The sequence below is a fragment of the Antedon mediterranea genome, chromosome 6 (assembly GCF_964355755.1).
Source record: "Antedon mediterranea chromosome 6, ecAntMedi1.1, whole genome shotgun sequence".
NCBI classification, from domain to species: Eukaryota; Metazoa; Echinodermata; class Crinoidea; order Comatulida; family Antedonidae; genus Antedon; species Antedon mediterranea.
In genome coordinates this window covers 6,518,735-6,540,598 of record NC_092675.1, presented here as the reverse complement: position 1 = coordinate 6,540,598, position 21,864 = coordinate 6,518,735, and the positions used below count along the sequence as shown (strand labels likewise).

At 33.4% G+C, this 21,864-nt stretch overlaps 1 protein-coding gene across 1 annotated transcript in view; it reads left to right on the top strand.

The window, feature by feature from the left end:
- The window catches only part of LOC140051134 (nucleoporin NDC1-like), a 34,692-nt gene extending 16,139 nt beyond the window's left edge, over positions 1 to 18,553 (top strand). The window contains exon 15 of the mRNA XM_072096255.1: positions 18,441 to 18,553. The gene's annotated coding sequence lies outside the window, so the exon portion shown is untranslated. The remainder of the gene's footprint in view (positions 1 to 18,440) is intronic.
- Positions 18,554 to 21,864: the final 3,311 nt, after the last annotated feature.

Genomic DNA, 21,864 nt, shown 5'->3' with positions numbered 1-21,864 from the left:
TTTGTAAGATCGTGACAACTACCATAGGCTACTAATGTGAGATCGCGACAAATACTATAGGCTACTAATGTAAGATCGTGACAACTAACATAGGCTACTTCTGTGAGATCGTGACACATACTATAGGCTACTTCTGTGAGATCGTGAAAAATACTATAGGCTACTAATGTAAGATCGCGACAAATACTATCGGCTACTAATGTAAGATCGCGACAACTAACATAGGCTACTTCTGTGAGATCGTGACAACTAACATAGGCTACTTCTGTGAGATCGCGACAACTAACATAGGCTACTTCTGTGAGATCGTGACAACTAACATAGGCTACTAATGTGAGATCGTGACAACTAACATAGGCTACTAATGTGAGATCGTGACAACTAACATAGGCTACTAATGTGAGATCGTGACAACTAACATAGGCTACTTCTGTGAGACCGTGACACATTCTATAGACTACTTCTGTGAGATCGTGAAAAATACTATAGGCTACTAATGTAAGATCGCGACAACTACCATAGGCTACTAATGTGAGATCGCGACAAATACTATAGGCTACTAATGTAAGATCGCGACAACTAATAGACTATTTTTGTAAGATCGTGACAACTACCATAGGCTACTAATGTGAGATCGCGACAAATACTATAGGCTACTAATGTAAGATCGTGACAACTAACATAGGCTACTTCTGTGAGATCGTGACACATACTATAGGCTACTTCTGTGAGATCTTTAAAAATACTATAGGCTACTAATGTAAGATCGCGACAAATACTATCGGCTACTAATGTAAGATCGCGACAACTAACATAGGCTACTTCTGTGAGATCGTGACAACTAACATAGGCTACTTCTGTGAGATCGCGACAACTAACATAGGCTACTAATGTGAGATCGTGACAACTAACATAGGCTACTAATGTGAGATCGTGACAATTAACATAGACTACTTCTGTGAGATCGTGACAACTAGCATAGGCTACTTCTGTGAGATCGTGACAACTAACATAGGCTACTTCTGTGAGATCGCGACAACTAACATAGGCTACTTCTGTGAGATCGTGACAACTAACATAGGCTACTTCTGTGAGATCGTGACAACTAGCATAGGCTACTAATGTGAGATTGTAACAAATACTAAAGGCTACTTCTGTGAGATCGTGACAACTACCATAGGCTACTAGCCTATGGTAGTTGTCACCTACTAATGTGAGACCGTGACAACTAACAGACTATTTTTGTAAGATCCCGACAACTACCATAGCCTAGTTCTGTGAGATCGTGACACATACTATAGGCTACTAATGTAAGATCGCGACAACTAACATAGGCTACTTCTGTGAGATCGTGACAACTACCATAGGCTACTAATGTGAGACCGTGACAACTGACAGACTATTTTTGTAAGATCGTGACAACTACCATAGGCTACTTCTGTGAGATCGTGACAAATACTATAGGCTACTAATGTAAGATCGCGACAACTAACAGACTATTTTTTTGTAAGATCGTGACAACTACCATAGGCTACTTCTGTGAGATCGTGACACATACTACAGGCTACTTCTGTGAGATCATGACAAATACTATAGGCTACTAATGTAAGATCACGAAAACTAACATAGGCTATTTTTGTAAGATCGTGACAACTACCATAGTCTACTAAAATAAAATAATAATAAATATATATTTCAATCAATCAATCAGTCTACTAATGTGAGATTGTGACAACTAACATAGGCTACTTCTGTGAGATCGTTACAACTAACATAGGCTACTAATGTGAGATCGTGACAACTAAAATAGGCTACTAACTAATGTGTTATGACCTTACACAAGAAATAAGGCTTTTTTCTAATAGAAGTTCCTTTAAAATGAAAAAAAATATAAGTAAAACGTACAAGACGAAAAACATAAATTGTACAGTAGTTTATTTAGTAGCGAAATTGTTAGTGAATTTTAAGTTTAAACTCCTATAATGCTTACCGTTTATTGCGTGAATTATTGTCTTCCTGATTCGTGTAGATTTCAATACTTGCAGATGACAATGAACATGTTAATTCTGATTATGAATATACTCACAAAAGAAACAGTGACGACACATTGTTTGTTCAATAGCACGACATTTCTTCAATTCGGTGATTGGTTACTTAATTTACATGATGAACATGATTCGTACAACATATCTATTATTTTTATTATATAATAGATTATTGTTGCAATGTCACTGTTTTTAATAGTATTTTTAGACGGTAGAAGCGTACCGTAGGCTATGAATCAAACCTTTTGAAAGTATTAAGTCATTCATTCTCCAAAAAATAGTTTTATAAACTAATAGAGGTAGTTTACTGAATAATATGTATACTCTGCGTTCAAAGAGCGCTATTTCTAATTGGCCTATCGTTAAAGTAGATATATTTTATCAAATCTAACTAAATATTTTATTACTGTATATATATATATAAATCAAAGAGCTGCATAGGCAGGATATAGAAAAAAATCAAGATCAAATAAGTTAAAACTGCCTCAATATAGATTTATTTTAACGACATGTTTCGGGCATAGCCCATCATCAGGTGAAAAGAATTGTAACAAAGGATAACATATATAAGTCACAAAATTACATAATAAAACAATATTATATAAAATAATATTATATAAAATAATATTTTATTATATATTCTTAATAAACACAAATCAATTATTAACAAATAGCAAGGCATTGCTGTCCAGTAAACACCATTACATGTTGTATGCCCTTAATTGAGTGAGTCTTTCATGCCATTTTCAGTTGAGCACCAGATTAGTTTTGCCCTTCACCTATCGTTAAAGTAGATATATGTTATCAAATAAAAATGAATATTTTATAGGCTATTCGTGATGAAACAAATAGCTTCATTCGGTGAAAGAATACATTTTCTATTTTCACCTCATGAAATTATTTGTGCCATTGCACTCATAATCATTCATTATTGTCTATATATTATTTAAAATGGTTTAGCCCTCTTGGCCTATCTATCTAGATATATGTTATGAAACACTAGGTCGTGCCCACAGATGGTTCTCGAATACATAATAATTTCAGCGTTAAAAAACTGGCGATTTCAAATGTACGTACCGCAGGACAATAATAATAATAATGTCGTGTACAGGAACGAATAAATAGACACTGTGATTTATGTACTGAACTAAAATTAGCACCCTATTACTTCCGAAAGAGAAACTTGTCACAAAATAAGACCAATTGTTTAAGTCAAATTTAAACAAACTTAATTTGTGTTTTGTATGTAACATTAGGGTTGAGGGATGGGGAAGAGGATGGGTGCAAAGAGGAACAATGTTAAAATATATTCTTTATCCATTTAGTAACGAAATATTAATTGCTTTCATGTTTTACAAATAATATACCACTAAACACAGTAAAACATTGCGATGTAATACTTTGTTGAAACTATCACCGTCCTAGTCGATTGAAATAGTACAGCACATGTAACGATACATCACTACGACGTGTATATGTTTATAATATAATGTAAAACAATTTGTGAAAACCACCTCTATTCGGGGAAAATCATAAATTCGATTTAATCGTCAATAAATATTAAATTATCTAACTCAACTTAATTAGTAGGCCTAATGGTTTTCAATTGTTTCTTAGAGCCAATTCATACTTAAGTTGGTTCCTACCCTACCCACCAAAGTTGTTCTGCGTTTAGGGCATGTGATGTACCGTAGGCCTATTCTCTACTGGTTTTACAACGCTACTCATGCCAGTGAGGGAAAGGTGATGATGTGGGTGGTTTAACTGCAATAATAAAGATTTGTACATAATATACGGCGAGTGAAAACGCTAGCTCATTATCCGTTTAAAAAAAAATTATATCCAACCTCTGCAGCACAGATTGAAAACAACAAGCACGAATGTGCGATACTCGGGGTACAGCGAAAGAAGCTGTAATGACGTCATAAGAGCGGATGTAACGTCACATACACATCAATAACCGCGCTACCAAATACGGCTATACGGTACCATCTTCGAGACGTGATATGGCTGCATCCGGTTTGAAATTAAAAAATCCGGCTCTATAGCTTTGAGGACATGTCCCTGTAGTATATTCATGCTATATCCGAGCTCAATACTACAACGAATAAGGGAGGAGTAGTACTTTATAAATCGCACTTTTTGCTCAATAGTGTCTGGATGGTAGAAGAAGAGGAAAAGATGAGAGAGTCCTAGACTCAGGTACCCCGAGTAATAAAACGAGATATACTCTATATCATATTACGTATACAGTATATTTCACCATAAAGTTAAAGAAAAATAGGTTGCGCCAGGGCTCGAACAACCGGGACCTTCTGCGTGTTGTTAAGCAGACTTGACAACCACTACACTACGAAACCTCTTGCACTAAAAATGTGGGTTACACAAAGTTTTTACTCGGGGTACCCGAGTCTAGTACTTACTCATTTTCTCCTTCTCCTCCACCTGGACACTATTGAGTAAAAAGTGCGATTTTTAAAGTACTACTCCTCCCTTATTAGTTGTAGTATTGAGCTGGAATTTAGCATGAATATACTACAGGGACATGTCCTCAAATCTATAGAGCCGGATTTTTAGATTTCAATCCGGATGCAGCCATATGACGTCTCGAAGATGGTACCATATAGCCGTATTTGGTAGGTTATTGATGTTTATGTGACGTCACATCCCGTCTTATGACGTCATTACAGCTTCTTTTGCTGCACCCCGAGTATCGCACATTCGTGCTTTTTACTCGGGGTACCCGAGTCTAGTACTTACTCATTTTCTCCTTCTCCTCCATCTGGACACTATTGAGTAAAAAGTGCGATTTTTACTCGGGGTACCCGAGTCTAGGACTTACTCATTTTCTCCTCTTCTTCCTCCATCTGGACACTATTGAGTAAAAAGTGCGATTTTTAAAGTACTACTCCTCCCTTATTCGTTGTAGTATTGAGCTGGGATTTGGCATGAACATACTACAGGGACATGTCCTCAAAGCTATAGAGCCGGATTTTTAATTTTTTGTTAATTAATTTGTTTAATTAAGAATCCACAATGTTTGACACACACCACAGCGTTATGTAGTTATATGGTTATATGCGGATTCTTGGCGTAGAGGTTATCACGTTTGCTTAACACGCAGAAGGTACCTGGTTCGAGCCCGGACGAAACCTTTTTTTTAAACGTTATGGTGAAAAGTACTCTATACGCAATATGATAATTATACACAGTATATCTTATTTTTATTATTTTTTTATATACTTATTTTGTGTAATCGGTAATTATCACTTTTACACATGTTTATTTTTCTTTGTGCTTATTACCATATTTATTTGTAATTTAAATGGATTAAAAAACTTTCTGTAACCCACATTTTTAGTGTAAGTGATTTTCGTAGTGTAGTGGTTGTCAAGTCTGCTTAACACGCAGAAGGTCCCGGTTTGAGCCCTGGCGAAACCTCGGATTTCTTTTACTTTATGGTGAAATAACTGTATACGTCTGTATACAGCTTCTTTCGCTGTACCCCGAGTATTGCACATTCGTGCTTTTTTGTTAATTAATTTGTTTAATTAAGAAGCCACAATGTGTGACACACACCACAGCGTTATGTAGTTATATGCGGCTTCTTGGCGTAGTGGTTATCACGTTTGCTCAATACGCAGAAGGTACCTGGTTCGAGCCCGGGCTAAACCTTTTTTTTTAAACTTTATGGTGAAAAGTACTGTATACGCAATATGATAATTATACACAGTATATCTTATTATTATTTTTTTAAATACTTATTTTGTGTAATCGGTAATTATCACTTTTACACATGTTTATTTTGCTTTGTGCTTATTACCATTTATTTGTAATTTAAATGGATTAAAAAACTTTCTGTAACCCACAATTTTAATGTAAGAGGTTTCGTAGTGTAGTGGTTGTCAAGTCTGCTTAACACGCAGAAGGTCCCGGTTCGAGCCCTGGCGAAACCTATTTTTCTTTAACTTTCTAACTGTATACGTCTGTATACAGCTTCTTTCGCTGTACCCCGAGTATTGCACATTCGTGCTTGTTAAAGTACTACTCCTCCCTTATTAGTTGTAGTATTGAGCTGGGATTTAGCATGAATATACTACAGGGACATGTCCTCAAATCTATAGAGCCGGATTTTTAGATTTCAATCCGGATGCAGCCATATGACGTCTCGAAGATGGTACCATATAGCCGTATTTGGTAGGTTATTGATGTGTATGTGACGTCACATCCCGTCTTATGACGTCATTACAGCTTCTTTTGCTGCACCCCGAGTATCGCACATTCGTGCTTTTTACTCGGGGTACCCGAGTCTAGAGCCGGATTTTTAATTTTTTGTTAATTAATTTGTTTAATTAATTAATTAATAAAAGTACTACAGCGTTATGTAGTTATATGGTTATATGCGGATTCTTGGCGTAGTGGTTATCACGTTTGCTTAACACGCAGAAGGTACCTGGTTCGAGCCCGGACGAAACCTTTTTTTTAAACGTTATGGTGAAAAGTACTCTATACGCAATATGATAATTATACACAGTATATCTTATTTTTATTATTTTTTTTAATACTTATTTTGTGTAATCGGTAATTATCACTTTTACACATGTTTATTTTTCTTTGTGCTTATTACCATATTTATTTGTAATTTAAATGGATTAAAAAACTTTCTGTAACCCACATTTTTAGTGTAATAAGTATAATACCAAACATCAAGCAATTAAATACACGCAATTTTGAATACTTTTGGCCACTTTTATCTACTGATACAATTGTTGTGAAGTAACAATATTTTATTACAATTTCTGCAACTTATATTAAATATATACTAAATAGTATATTATTTTGATTAATGACAACGACAACGTATCTATCGACAATTATTACTATAGACATAAATCTTCATATATTAAATACAGTAGATCGAAAGGTTTAACATTATAACAGAATGATGGACAGACAGCCAGACAGATATTCATAGACATGAAGCTCTCAATATCAATAACGTTGTGACACAAATTCAAATTCGTGGAAAATAAAAGCCCATTCTACGGTTGTAAAAAATGAATGCTGACATTATGACCACATTTTTATTTTAAAATATCTGACAAGACATAGACTGTTGCCCGAAAGCTCTGCTATTTTTTCTGGCTGTTTTACTTTATCGTTTTGATTTAGCTTTTTGCATCATTCCAAATTAATTAATTAAATTTCGAGTATATCACACCGGGCGGTTTAGAAATAATTTCTATGCCTATTGTGTTTATCTATATTATAAGTGAGAGAGTTTGTCTGTTTGTCTGTTTGTTCGTTATACAAAATTTTGTTACTGCACATAATCTTACATATGGGGTATCAAAATGACCGCAATTGTACCGGGAATGTTCTAAGCTATATTTCAACATCATCCGCCACCTAGGATTCAAGTTAGGGACCAAAATGTGGTCAAAACCCCCACTTTCGATGTTTGTTCGTTATACAAATTTCTGTTTCTGCACGTAACCATACGTATGGGGTATCAAAATGATGGCAATTGTACCCGGAAGGTTTTAAACTACATTTAAAAAAATTCCCCCGACTCCTGGGGTTTTTGTGGGAGGGTGGGGGGAGGTGGGTGTGGTGGTTTGTGATGTCACATTTTTGCTACGGCTCGGGGTTGTAGGCTATCGAATTGTACAATATATACTACAAAAGTTTTGAATTATCCTCAGCAAGGCGTTTGGGGAAATATAGATATATATATACATATTTTATTCATTAACCAATATGACACCTATTCAATTACACATTTAGCAAAGTACTTTAACCATATCCAGCTATGTATCGGTCTCTTGGATTGTCTCATTACAGACATCCATACCTGTGTGAACATACACATGATGTTTACTGTTCAACTACATCACCAATCCTCCAAGAAAAAAACGTCAATTGTGGGAGAGTGGGGTTGGGAGATAGGGTTTGGGTTCAGGGGATTTTTCTTACACCAGAATTGTGGTTGGAAAATGTTAAAGTATTTAATCATCCATGGGAAGCAGATGGGACTTTGGGGTGGGGATGTAGGCCTATCACCATGACCGAAACTGTATTTGGAATGTTTTAAACTACATTTGAAAACTGCCACTGAGGGATTATGGGTTGGGAGTGATAATAACATAATTTGTACTGGGGTGTAGTATAGTAGGGAGAGGAGGAGCGAAAATACTAGCGTAATGAAGTAGCCTATTGAATTGTACTAGGAAAAGTTACTAAATTTGGTTTGTTGATGGTGGCTGGGGTGGTGAAAGGAGAAAGAAGGCTGGAGGAACATACACACGTTGTTTACTGTTACCATGCCTCCAAGGAAAAAACGTCAATTGTGGGAGAGTGGGGTTGGGAGATAGGGTTCAGGGGATAGTGGGGATTTAGCTTACACCAGGATTGTAGTAGGAAGCGGATGGGAGTTTGGGGTGGGGATGTATGCCTATCACAATGACCGAAACTGTATTTCGAATGTTTTAAACTACATTTGACAACTGCCACTGAGGGATTATGGGTTTTAATTATCAGCCAATATGACACCTATTCATTTACACAATTTACAACGTACTTCAACCATTATTAGACCCATCATAGCTATGGGGGGCCGCAGTATCTAAGTTAGATATTTTAATTATCAGCCAATATGACACCTATTCATTTACACAATTTACAACGTACTTCAACCATTATTAGACCCATCATAGCTATGGTATACTCCTCTCAATTTGAAGCTTAGGTTGAATTGAATTTGTCCATCACTGGGAATAATTTGTTTTTAAGAAAGAGTATGGGGTGGTATTGAAAAGAGGGTGGAGGTTGGTGAGTATAGGCATATACTGGCGTCGGGTGTTATGTACTGAGAAGGCTGTAAACTAATTTTGAAACCCGCCCTGGGGCGGGTATAACTGCTAGTATATTATATGTTGGTACGTTAGTGCTTAAATTGTGTTAATAAAGTATTGTGGTTGATGAAATTGTTACGTCAGTGGTTAATCTTACGTCAGTGGTTGACTGTTACGTTGTGGGTGATTGTTACGTTGTGGGGGATTCATGTACGGTATTCTGACACTGAACTAATTTCAGGAATGACTGTCTTATTATTTTGTTTCGCCAACCATATACGAAAGGATTCATGCAAGAATTTGATACTAATATCAACATAGCGGCTTGCCAAAGGTACGATAAGGATTCGTCATTAACCTCTTTGAGTTTCATGATTGAACAAGGTATATATGTCAAACAGAACATAACAAACAAAATGAAAAATGTTTTAAACATAGAAATGTCAGGATTTTTCTTGGTTGTCAAGTCTTGTATGCGGTTTTTACGAACATGTCTAAAAAGTAATCCGTAGAACACACAACTTGCAATGAAACAACATAATGTCATGCTACTTAGAACCGGAATCTTGCTTCCGGATCCACTAGGATATGCACACATTAGCATGCCTTTGTGAAACTCTATATTAACATTATTTGAATTAGATATAAATATTAAAGTTATAGATAATATCCATGTAAACACACACATGAAAATACTTGTAACACTTTTAAATATTTTCCCGTAGACATTTTTGTAAATAACATAGAAATCGACTAAATGATATTAATACAAATGTATAAATAGATGAAATTGTTGCAATAGATAACATGATGCCATTTATGGTACAGGAAAGATCAGAAAATACACATCGTTTATAAATTAAAGAAGCAACCCACCCTGGGCATAATACACCAGTGGTTAGTAGGTCACTTACTGCTAGATTAATTATAAAATAGTTGACAGTTTTCATCCTTAGTGATTTCTTAGTGAGGATAGTGAAAATGGTGAACATGTTTCCGCCAGTACCCACAATACTCAAACTTGCAACACAGAGCACCATCAACACTTGTTGAATTTTATCCACGGTGACTAGAAAGCTCATTTTCGAAATTTCTTCAGGTCTAAATAAGAAATATGTAGGCCTACAGTTAATTAAATTATGGTGTCGCAAAAAGGATCAATAATATATCTGAAAAAACGATAAACAAATATACCGACGTTTGTACCTACTATCTACGATTTTCTTGATTTATTGATGTCAGTTCTTATTTTATAAACTCTGGAAATTCTATTCTGATTTGTTTCTCTTACTACAGGTCAGCAGTTGTGTCCTGTGTAAAACACAAACAAATTTCAACGAATATCGAAAAATTGTAACTTATTCTCAGCAGTTGATCAGTTATATTAATTTGCATGATATCATCATAATCACTACTACTCTAGTAGCTAGATCAACTTTCGTATGCACTTTGAGGTCCAGAGAATTTGACTTCAGAAATTGGTTTAGGGTGGTAAACAATCATTTTTGGCTTGGTTACACATTTTGAAAATGTGGCGAAAGGTCAAAAGGTCAGGGTCAAAGGTTATAAAATCAAACACCATTATGTCCTTAAACCTCGACAACCACTGGTCACAGCGAGGTAATTTTGGTCTTAAATTAATCAGAAGGTATATATTTATATTCAGTCTAATGAAACATTTTAGTCGAAAATGACCGGAAATGCCATTTCTGACCTTTGACCCATAAACCAGGGCATTTCTGTATCTCCGTAACTATTGGCCGTAGTGACTTGAATTTGGGCTCAAATTGTTCGAAATATACATTTAGTTATTTGTTACACATTTTGAAAAATGTTACAAAAGGTCAAAGGGTCAAGGTCAAGGGTTATTTGAACAAATAAAAAAAGGTACTTGTATCTCGGCAACCACTGGTCGCAGCAAGACAATTTTGGTCTCAAAATGTTCAGAAGGCATGCATTTATATTCCATCTAATGGGGCATTTTAGTCAAAAATGATCAGAAATGCCATTTCTGACCTTTGACCCACATACCAGGGCATCTTCATATCTCTGTAAGTACAGGTCGTAGAAACTTAAATTTGGTATCAAATTGTTCGAAATATACATATTTACATTCATTGTAATAGAAAATGTGGTTAAAAGATGAACAGAAATACTATTACTAATGTTTCAAACAAAAAACATATCTACACAACTTATCCTATAGACAGTAATGTTATGCAATAACTGATACTTTAAATTGTTTTAATTTCAAGTTATTGCTGTCCCCAAGGACATTTTGATAGAAACGTTAAGCTCAACAGTTCTTTTCAGAATGCTAGAAGTAACTTGCCATATGTATCCGATTAAACGCTCCAGGCATTTATTGTTCAAAAGGGTTTTTAGGGGGAAAGGAGGCATCTTTATTTGGGGTATAATATGGTAACATGTATAATCAAATAAATACCACCTAGATGTAAAAAAATACTGCACAATTAATATCAAAAAGTGATAAAATTATGTCAAAATGCTTGGTAAATTGTAGATTATGGTAGTTAATGAAATGTGTTGACGACATACAATTATTCTGTAAATGCATGTGGCGGGGCGTTTATTCCACATGGTGTTCTATTGGAGGGAATGGTGGCGTTTATTTGAAGGAATACTCTAATTTTAATAATTGTATTTCGTTTCTCAACTGATAAAAGGTACTTTACATGATTCGTTTTCCTCTTTATGCTTTTTAACGAAATGTTTCTGTCTTTTAAAATAAAAGTGATAGATTCCATTAAATGGATCTTCTCCTCCAGGTGCCAGTATAATGATATAAAACAATGACACATCATTATCCTGACACGATTGCACTCATAATGGATCTTCATTCTATCATCTATTTGTTTGTAACTACAATTTGACAACAATCTTTTGCATAGTTTTAAATGCCAATACATAGTTTTATTACTATTGTACAATATGTCCAGCTTTCCTGAAAACACCCTTGTGTACTGTAGTACAGTGTTGTAGTATGATTTTATCATGATAAACTTCTGATGCTTTTATTGTCAATGCATTCAGTACCTAAAACATGTCAAAGTTTCTAGTGGTATTGATAATAAATCTCCAGAAATATATATTGTTTTATTATCTACACTGGGAACAGACGTGTATGTATAAGTTTTGTCGTTGACATTCAAAACTATTATGCAACAGTGTTACGTAATAATGACAATGACTTGGTTTATTATTGTGGTCTCCGATACCTTTTATTACATGATTGTACTTCCTCCAGGATAGAATGAGGTTTAATCCCGTTATTATTCTTATTATATATATATATTTTTTTTATATATATATCTGGGGTGTATTTATTTGATTATACATGTTACCATTATTACACCCAACAAAATAAACACCTTCCCTGAATAAATAAATGCCAGAGGATTTTATTCGGGTAACTACAGTAAATTACTTCTAGCATTCTCAAAATGTTTGAACGTTCGGGGGTCAACAATACTTTCTAGCATTATTATAAGCAAAAGTACAATTATTACAAACAGTAAAGGATTTGTTTTAATTCCTACAGTATAATGAAATCATTAAGCATCAATTATTGCATAACATTACTGTCTAATGATAAGTTAGGTAGATATGTTTTTCATTTAAAAGATTAGTAATTAATAGTATTTCTGATCATCTTTTATCCAAATTTTCTGTTAGAATGAATGTAAATATGTGTATTTCTAACAATTTGATACTAAATTTAAGTTTCTACGACCTGTACTTACAGAGATAAGAAGATGCCCTGGTATGTATGTCAAAGGTCAGAAATGTCATTTCCGGTCATTTTTTACTAAAATGTTTCATTAGACTGAATATACGAACCTCCCCCCTGTTCTCTTAAAATCCCTGTACTTGCTGATATTTCATTTAGTCCGAATGATATAATTGACACCATATCTACATTTCGGTCTAATTCCGCTCCTGGACCAGACTTAATATCAGTCAAATTACTCAAGCCGATATCGCATTCAATTGCCTATCCCCTTTGGTTGCTGTATCGTACTTCTCTTAATACTGGTACTGTGCCCAATGATTGGAAATGTGTAAATACTATTCCAGTTCATAAATCTGGCGATAAGGCAGCGATAACTAATTATAGACCAGTGGCCCTTTCCTCATTGGTGTGTAAAATTTTAGAGAAGATTATCGTAAATAACATTAATAACTTTACGTATGACAACGGTTTACTTAACCCTAATCAACATGGTTTTGTCAAACATAAATCTTGCGTAACTCAACTCAATAATGTTACCTATCACTGGTCAAAAATTCTTGACAAACGTGAGCCAGCAATTATTGATACTCTGTTTTTAGACATGAGCAAAGCATTTGATAAAATGCCCTTCGACATCTTATTAACAAAAATTGCTGTAAATTTTAATATTCAAGGTAATATCTGGAAATGGATATCTTCATACTTGACTGACAGGAATCAGAAAGTTTGTTTCAGGGGGGCTACTTCTTCCGTACTTCCAGTCACATCGGGTATACCTCAGGGCAGTTGTCTTGGTCCAATTTTATTCAATATGTTTGTGAACGATGTTAATCATAATGTTTCTTCTGAATGTTTTCTTTTTGCAGATGATATAATACTATATAGACACAGACAAAATGCCAACGATATTGTTAATTTGCAAAATGATATAAATATTTTATCTAATTGGGCTGATAAGAATCAAATGAAATTCAATGTCAACAAAACTAAATTAATGCATATCACCAGAAAGCGTAACTTTGTTAAGCCGTTGTACTTTCTTAATGGTGAGACAATTGCGGTGGTTGATAGCCATAAACATTTAGGAGTACATATCGATTCTAAACTGAATTGGAATGTTCAAATCGATAATCTAATATCTAAAGCTAATCGAATGTTAGGTTTTATTTTTTCTGTAGCCGGAAATTGCTCTCCAGACGCGATTTCGTGTCTGTACAAAACTTTGGTGCTACCTATTCTAGAGTATGGTTTGCCGGCGTGGGGCCCCAGAAATGGAGGACACATAAAACGCCTCGAACAGGTTCAGCGACGGGCCTCTAGACGTATTCTGGGACCCCACTGCGGACCTATATCATACGACGAACGTTTAATAACTTTGGGTTGGTTATCCTTACGTGATAGACGTTTAATGATTTTAATTTCCTTTATATTTCGTTGTTTTTATAATGTAACTTTTTGTAGTACTGTAAATAACAATATCCATATCAATCAACGCCATCCTGAATTACTCACATTTGTCCACCCTTTTGCACGTACCGATACTTTAAAATATTCGTCTATCAACAATTTTCCTGTTATATGGTCATCACTACCCTCCATAATCAAAGATCAAGCAGTTACTCTTCCTTTGAAAAATTTCCTGTCGAAATTGAAAAAATATCTGCTTGATCAACGCTAAATTTATTTTAATTGTATAGGAGTATTTTAAATTGTGTAACACAGTAATACAAATTAATTAATTTTTTTATATATTCTGTATATTTTATATTCATTTTTAACTTGTATTAAGTTGTATGTTACAGGGATTGCGGACACAAATGTGTTATGGTGCTCTGTTGCTGTCGCAATCCCTGGACCGCTTGTTGTCGAATAAAGAAATGAAAATGAAAAAATGAAATGAATATGAATGTATACCTTCTGAACATTTTGAGACCAAAATTTACTCGCTGTGACCAGTGGTTGCCGAGATACAAATACCTATTTGTGTTTATTCATATAACCCCTGGCCTTGACCTTTTGTAACATTGTTCAAAATGTGTAACAAATAACTAAATGTATATTTCGAACAATTTGAGCCCAAATTCAAGTCACTACGGCCAATAGTTACGGAGATACAGACATGCCCTGGTTTATGGGTCAAAGGTCAGAAATGGCATTTCCGGTCATTTTCGACTAAAATGTTTCATTAGACTGAATATAAATGTATACCTTCTGATTAATTTAAGACCAAAATTACCTCGCTGTGACCAGTGGTTGTCGAGATTTAAGGACATAATGGTGTTTGATTTTATAACCTTTGACCCTGACCTTTTGACCTTTCGCCACATTTTCAAAATGTGTAACCAAGCCAAAAATGATTGTTTGACCACCCTAAACCAATTTCTGAAGTCAAATTCTCTGGACCTCAAAGTGCATACGAAAGTTGATCTAGCTACTAGAGTATACCCAGAGACCATAACTTCAATCAATATATCTCTTATCGTTCCAATCCCACATTTAAGTCACTGCACGCTGCAGTTACTGAAGTTGGAAGTAAGTATTTGGCCAATCACAAGTGATGGATTGTTCAAACTGTCGCTTGTCATTGGTCAACTCGCTTGCGTTGCGTCCTAGCGGGAACCAAGCTTTAAATTCACTGCAGTAAGTTCACTCTATCTTAAAGAACAACTTGATATCGAGAACCATATTTTAACAACGAATTAGGGATGCACATCATATGATTTTAGAACAATCGCGAGATTTACGATTTGGCCGCGCGCTCGCCGTACTGCCGTCGCCGTAAATTGCTGTGACGTCACAAGTGCATGGTAAAATCTACCTCATGAGTTTTTACTGTTATTAACATACAAGAGATAGGTACCACTTCTATTGCTAATTTTACCTGTATTAGGCTTAAATTTGCCAAAATGTTTAGTCTGGTATTTTGAAGAAACACTTCAATATGCAGATAGGCAAAAGAAACAATAAAACAAATGCAACATTTATATTTTTTACGATTTATTTATAAAGTGTGTTTACTAGAAATGTTCGCGATTTGCGAGACTTGTCTATTGACCCACGAGGTAGATAGAAGTATGGCGTATGTGATGACGCGTTGAATGTGTCACACTTAACAATGGATGGGTTCCGAAAAATGTTAAAATGGAAAGAGTTATTAGATAAGGTTGACCTCTGCTCTGTTATTTATTTTAGTTGTTTGAGGTAATGGCAACTAGAATAAGAAATAAAAATTATAAGGGTATTAAACTTCCGAATATTTAAAACAACCTTGAAGCTAGAATAAGCCAATTAGCTGATGATACTGTCTTGTATGTTGGTAACGACAACAGTTATAATTGAACTTTTCTGTTATGTATCTGGAATTTTTTTTTAAACAATGCTTTTTCGATTGGTAACTGGAAGGCCTTCAGAATTAAATTGGGTAAAACACTCAATATAAATGTTAGGAATATACGTAAGGTACAATAAAGAAGAATGTACCAGAAAAAACTGGGATGTTAATAGAACTAGAAAAGACTAGAAACAATGAAATACTAGAAATCTCTACATTTTATGTAAATAGGTAATCCTGAAAAGTCTGGCACTATCTAAATTAACATGCTGCAAATATTACTGATGTTTCAAAATATACAAAAGTAAAAACATTTTTTTTAAATTTCATCATATAAGACATTACAAAGGAAAACATAATAACATTAAAATTCAAAATAAACAAAACAACATAGATATCCATCTCCTTATAAATTAAATAAATAAAGGTTCATAAAAATTATTCTAATCTTTAACAATTTCATATTTGATTTATCCATGTTTCTAATTGTATCCATTTTGTAGTAAAAATACTGTCCTTAAAATTCTGATGATAAATAAATTTTTTCCTTTGATAGTTGGCTTACATTTAACATTTGTAAATACATGACTTTACTATTAGAATAATTGCATTAATGGATTTTAAATTGGACAATTACAGAACAAGTGCTTAATGGTTTCGATTTGACCATCTCCAAATGTTTCCGTTTCATAAAACCTTTTTAACTCGTTCATAACCATTTTGCTACTTGGCTTACATTTTACTGGTTTACATTTATAAATAAATGATTTTACAATTAGAATAATTGCATTAATGGCTTTTAAGTTAAAAAAAATGATGCGCATCTTGGTATCCGAAAATTATGCTTTCTTTACTAAAAATAAATTGCACTCCAGTTTTTTTTTTAATGTTTTTCTGGAGGAGGTTCCATATCCTTTTTACTATTGGACAATTACAGAACGAATGCTGAATGCTTTCGATTTGACCATCTCCAAATGAGCACATTGAAGTTTCTTTTATATTCATTTTAAATAATTGTTCATTTGTTGCAATTATTCTATTTCAAATTTTATATTGAAAATATATTAAAACAATATTCATTGTACACGTATGTAGAGCAAGGTAGATTGTTTTCCATTGTTCGTTATTGAATACAAATTTATTCTCTGCCCATTTCTTTTGTGCTTTCCATGATTGAAACATTGAATTGTTTAGAACGTCATAACAAATGCAACAACCATTTCTTTGTTTAAAGAGTACTTTTATATGAAATGGAATATCTATCAAAACTGATTTTTTTAAATGTTTACACATGTTATAAAATTGTAAAATTTTCCATCAGAAGCCTTTTAAATCAACTTTATATAATTTCTCTTGATACTGTTATACAGTATATTGCTCTGGGAATAAATGATAACACTAAGTATTTCACTAAGAAATCAGATCATGTGCTAATGTTCAGCCATCTTGTAGAACTCCTTTATTAGTCTCTAATCCAGTCGTTAAATTGCTAATATGAATATATTACAGATACCATAACATAAACATAATATATAATATGGAATAATAAAAGGGAAAAGATAAAAAGAAAAACGCTAATTTGTGATGATGAAATGGAGGCATTAAAATGCTCTTCATGTTAGCGCACTCATGTGTGGCTGGTTAAAAAGAATTATGAATGATGATGGTGCTAAATGGAAAAGCATTCCAATGTATTATATTAAAACAATATGTGATGTTAATGTGTTACTTAATATGTCATGTTATAGTATTAGGGGCCTATTGATGTTAATTCATATAATATTTCAATGTTTTACAAAAATATGATAAAAGCTTACATAGATTATAATACATTTAAAAAAAGAAAGAAAAAAAACCCAGCAAAATTATAATGCTATAATGAATGAGCAGCTGTGGGGAAACCGCTTTTCTACAAGCATTTGGACTGCCAGTGGCATTATTCGACAAATTTTTTTTAAACATCAAACGCAATACTAGTCAAACAAACTGGTTAAAGCTTGGTTCCCACCAGAACGTAACGCAAGGACGTAAACGCAACGCAAGCGTTTTAGCCAATGACAAGCGAAGTTATAGACAGTTAAGCTTGGTTCCCACTAGAACGTAACGCAAGGACGTAAACGCAACGCAAGCGTTTTAACCAATGACAAGCGAAGTTATAGACAGTTAGCAATCACAAGCGAATAAGCCATCGCTTGTCATTGGTCAATTTACTTGCGTTGCGTTACGTCCTTGTGTTGCGTCGCTAGTGGGAACCACGCTTAAAAGAGTATTTTTGTGTATTAGTAAGGCAATACCAATTCAGTGGGAACGTATTATTAAGGGTACTGATATATTCGAATGTAATAATGATAAATGACAATTCAATTATAAAATATTACATAGAATACTGAAAGTTAAACAAAACACAAACGTGCGACATGTGGAGAAATTGAAAATGAAAATCATTTGTTTTTTAGTCGTAAATTTATTCAGAATCGTTGGAGGAAAGTTTAAGTTTAAACCACACTAAAATGTCATATAAGCAATTACTACTAGGAATGGGAGATAATCGAGTAGATTATATTTACACATCTGCAGCCTTCACTATTTATAGAATAATAACAATAAGACATACAATTATGTTAATATGATAATTCTAATATGATACTATTGTATCAGAAAATAAATTACTGTGATACGAGTTACCGGTATTTATTATTATAATGATTTTGATTTGTTTTATATTGTATATACATAAATTGTAAAATAATAATTCTGAATTGACAAAAAAACATGATAAACTCACAAAGGGAAAATGTTTTATTTCTATGTAAAATATTTTTAAAATGATATATATTATGATATTGATATATATATATATATATGATATCATGTATTATATATAATTATAATTATTTTATTTATTATATTATTATTATTATGTATTATTATTATTATATATGTTATAGCGATGTTTGGAAACAAACAGGTTAACGATGCAGTTATTTAGGTAGTCTGGGCTCCAGACGGAGTTTTGTCTTAATATTAGTAAAAATATAAATATTTTTGCACATATGGCGTTTCATACGTGTATTACTTGAGTTTGGAGTATCAGACAAAAATCAAAACTACGACGTGTGAAATGATATTAAAAAGACAATAAATACCGACTTGAAGCAAGTCTATTATTTAGGCATCTTTGTATTTAATTCCCTTCTATTGTAAGTGTAGAATAACCAAATTAAATTAATGAAAAAAAGAGAGGCAATATGGAATACAAAGTGAATTTAAAAGATTTAAAATTTTACTGATGAAATTGATCAAATTAACAAAAATGTGATAATAATGAAAAGGATATGATTTATGGTGACGAATGGCAAATGGTGTTTACGGCACAAAAGAGGAAAAAAAGATATGTGAATTATGTTTTTAAGAAACACAAACTCCATTAAGGGCCGCCGGTACACACTAAACATTTGCACGCGAAGCGACACGCGACAAGCGTTATATCGCGAGTCGCGCGAAGATTGAAAAGTTGCCCAAGGAGCAACTCAAGCGAATTCACGTCAAAATTACGGTTCGGTTTGACGTTTGACGTGTGTCGCTTTGCTTGTTACCGTACTATTCAATGTGCACCGGCATTTACGTACCGTTTATTCCGTAATTGTTCCGTGAATTATTTTGTCTTCCAGCTCCTGATTGTAGATTTCTATACTTATTGTTGTCTTCCTCCTTCTTGTGTTCAGATAGCAATTGAGGCAAATGTTTGCTCTAATAATATTTAACTGTTAGGAGGAAAATTCGGGTGTTTGTTTAACACAAGTAAAAACACCCCTATTAAAAATAAATGGTACGGTCCACTCCCAGGCCTGACAATTTTTGTTCATTATCTTGTATTATTGAAATCAATGTTTACCTTATTTTACAGTGAAATAATAGGAAGAATTACAATAAAATGCTGTAATTTTTTCAAATGGCCGTTACTATGGCAACAAGATACAGATATCCAAAATAATTGTATCTGTGCATGCTTCAACCTAAACCTCTTTCGCTGGTCAAATTTTAAAGAAAATCTACTTTTTTAACTTGGCCACCTAAAGGTTGATATTTATATACAACTGCTCTTAACAGTTTAACGAAAATCTGAGTGTATTTTTTTTCAATTTTTAATTGGTTTCGTGATTCTCATAAACATGTAATTGCTTCACATATATTGATATCGCTTTAAAATCTAACTTCTAAAATGATGTTTAATGTTTAAAGTATTAGAGTCTCTGACAATGCATTATTCTTATGATGATAAATATCGATTTTTTTCTACAATCTTAACTTCAATTTTTAATGTTGTGATGACAATAGTTATACTGGTTTAATGCTGTTCATTCTACAGATGAAGGTCCCTCCCCCTGTAAACATGGACGAACGTGATTTCTTCGAACAAATGCTTTTTATAAAAAAAAAAATTAATAATGTCAAAATACAGATTTTGCCTTAAGACCCATTTTAACGATCGATGATAATAGACAAATGTGCATTTTTTTACATAAAACAAAAGAAATTAGAAAGGTTTTCGTTCTTGCACTATTGGATAATCATTTATGCTGTCTTTGATCAAAATAATATTTTTTAATTCCAATCAAATGACATCAAATAAAAACAATAAAATCGTTGTATTGTCACGATGTTATTGCTCTTACTAATCATGACGTCATTTGATTGGACGTGTGAAAATACCATTTTCATCAAAGGAAGCATAGATGGTTATTTTATAGTTCTAGAATAGAAAATGTTTAAATTTCTTTTGTTTTATGTATGAAAAATGCACATTTGTCTATATTTATCGTCGATCGTTATCGTCCTATCGGCATTTTGGTGGACGGATCCAGAATAGAGAGTCCATGCTAAAAGTATTATCCAACTTTATTTTTATGAAAGTTAAAAATGTGGACAACAATGTTCCATGTAATACAAGTAATTTACAACGTCTTTTTGGTGCTCACTCGATATAAAATACATTTTAAAATCTACTTTCTAGTTACACAGATACTTTAAATTATTTTGAGTGATTTTCTAGAAACACAAACGCTTACGTACCGTTTATTTTGTGTAGATGTTTGTTGCTTCTAGGTGTGTTGGTAGATGACATATGTTTGTTCTGATTAAGATTTATAGCCCCTTAAAAGCAGTTACGAACATTATATTCCGATTTATTTTCAAAAGTACGCCATTTCCTACCTCAATTATGTGATTAATTTTGTTTTTAACTTTAAATTCAATGCTTAAATATTTAGAGCCTGCTTTACTAACAAGGCATCAATGTTGTAATAAGTCATATCGATTACAAATCTAGAATATTAATGGTAAAATTACGAGTTTCTGATGCTGTGACGACACCAATTCTTCATCTTTATACAATATTATTTATAGTCATGGTTTAATTTTGTTTGTTCGTGAAGTGTATTGTCACTCACTGTACTGCTATCATCATACTTTCGAACAAGAAGTTTAAAGGCCAGGTGCGGGCAAACAATTCCTATTGATCATACATTCCAATATATCGATCTATAGTTTCCCCCTATGTTTCATAATTTTGGGGATTTTGTTTGTGTTACACGAGCTTGTTGAAAATAAGCACTTTCTTTTCAGATAGTTAAATTACACAGTAAAATCTCTATTCTTTTGTACACAAATGTTGTAAATAGAGAGGCATTTTAAAAAAAACTATGAAAAATAAACGGTGTGATAAAAAAAGTCTACACTATCAAACTTTATGTGACAAAAAATGTGCCCATAATATGAACATGATGATGTCATAACACTACCATAGTTGGGAATATCACTAGCATATTTGGTCACATCACACTTTTTTTGTCAAACTAGTTAGATAGTGTAATAGTTCAC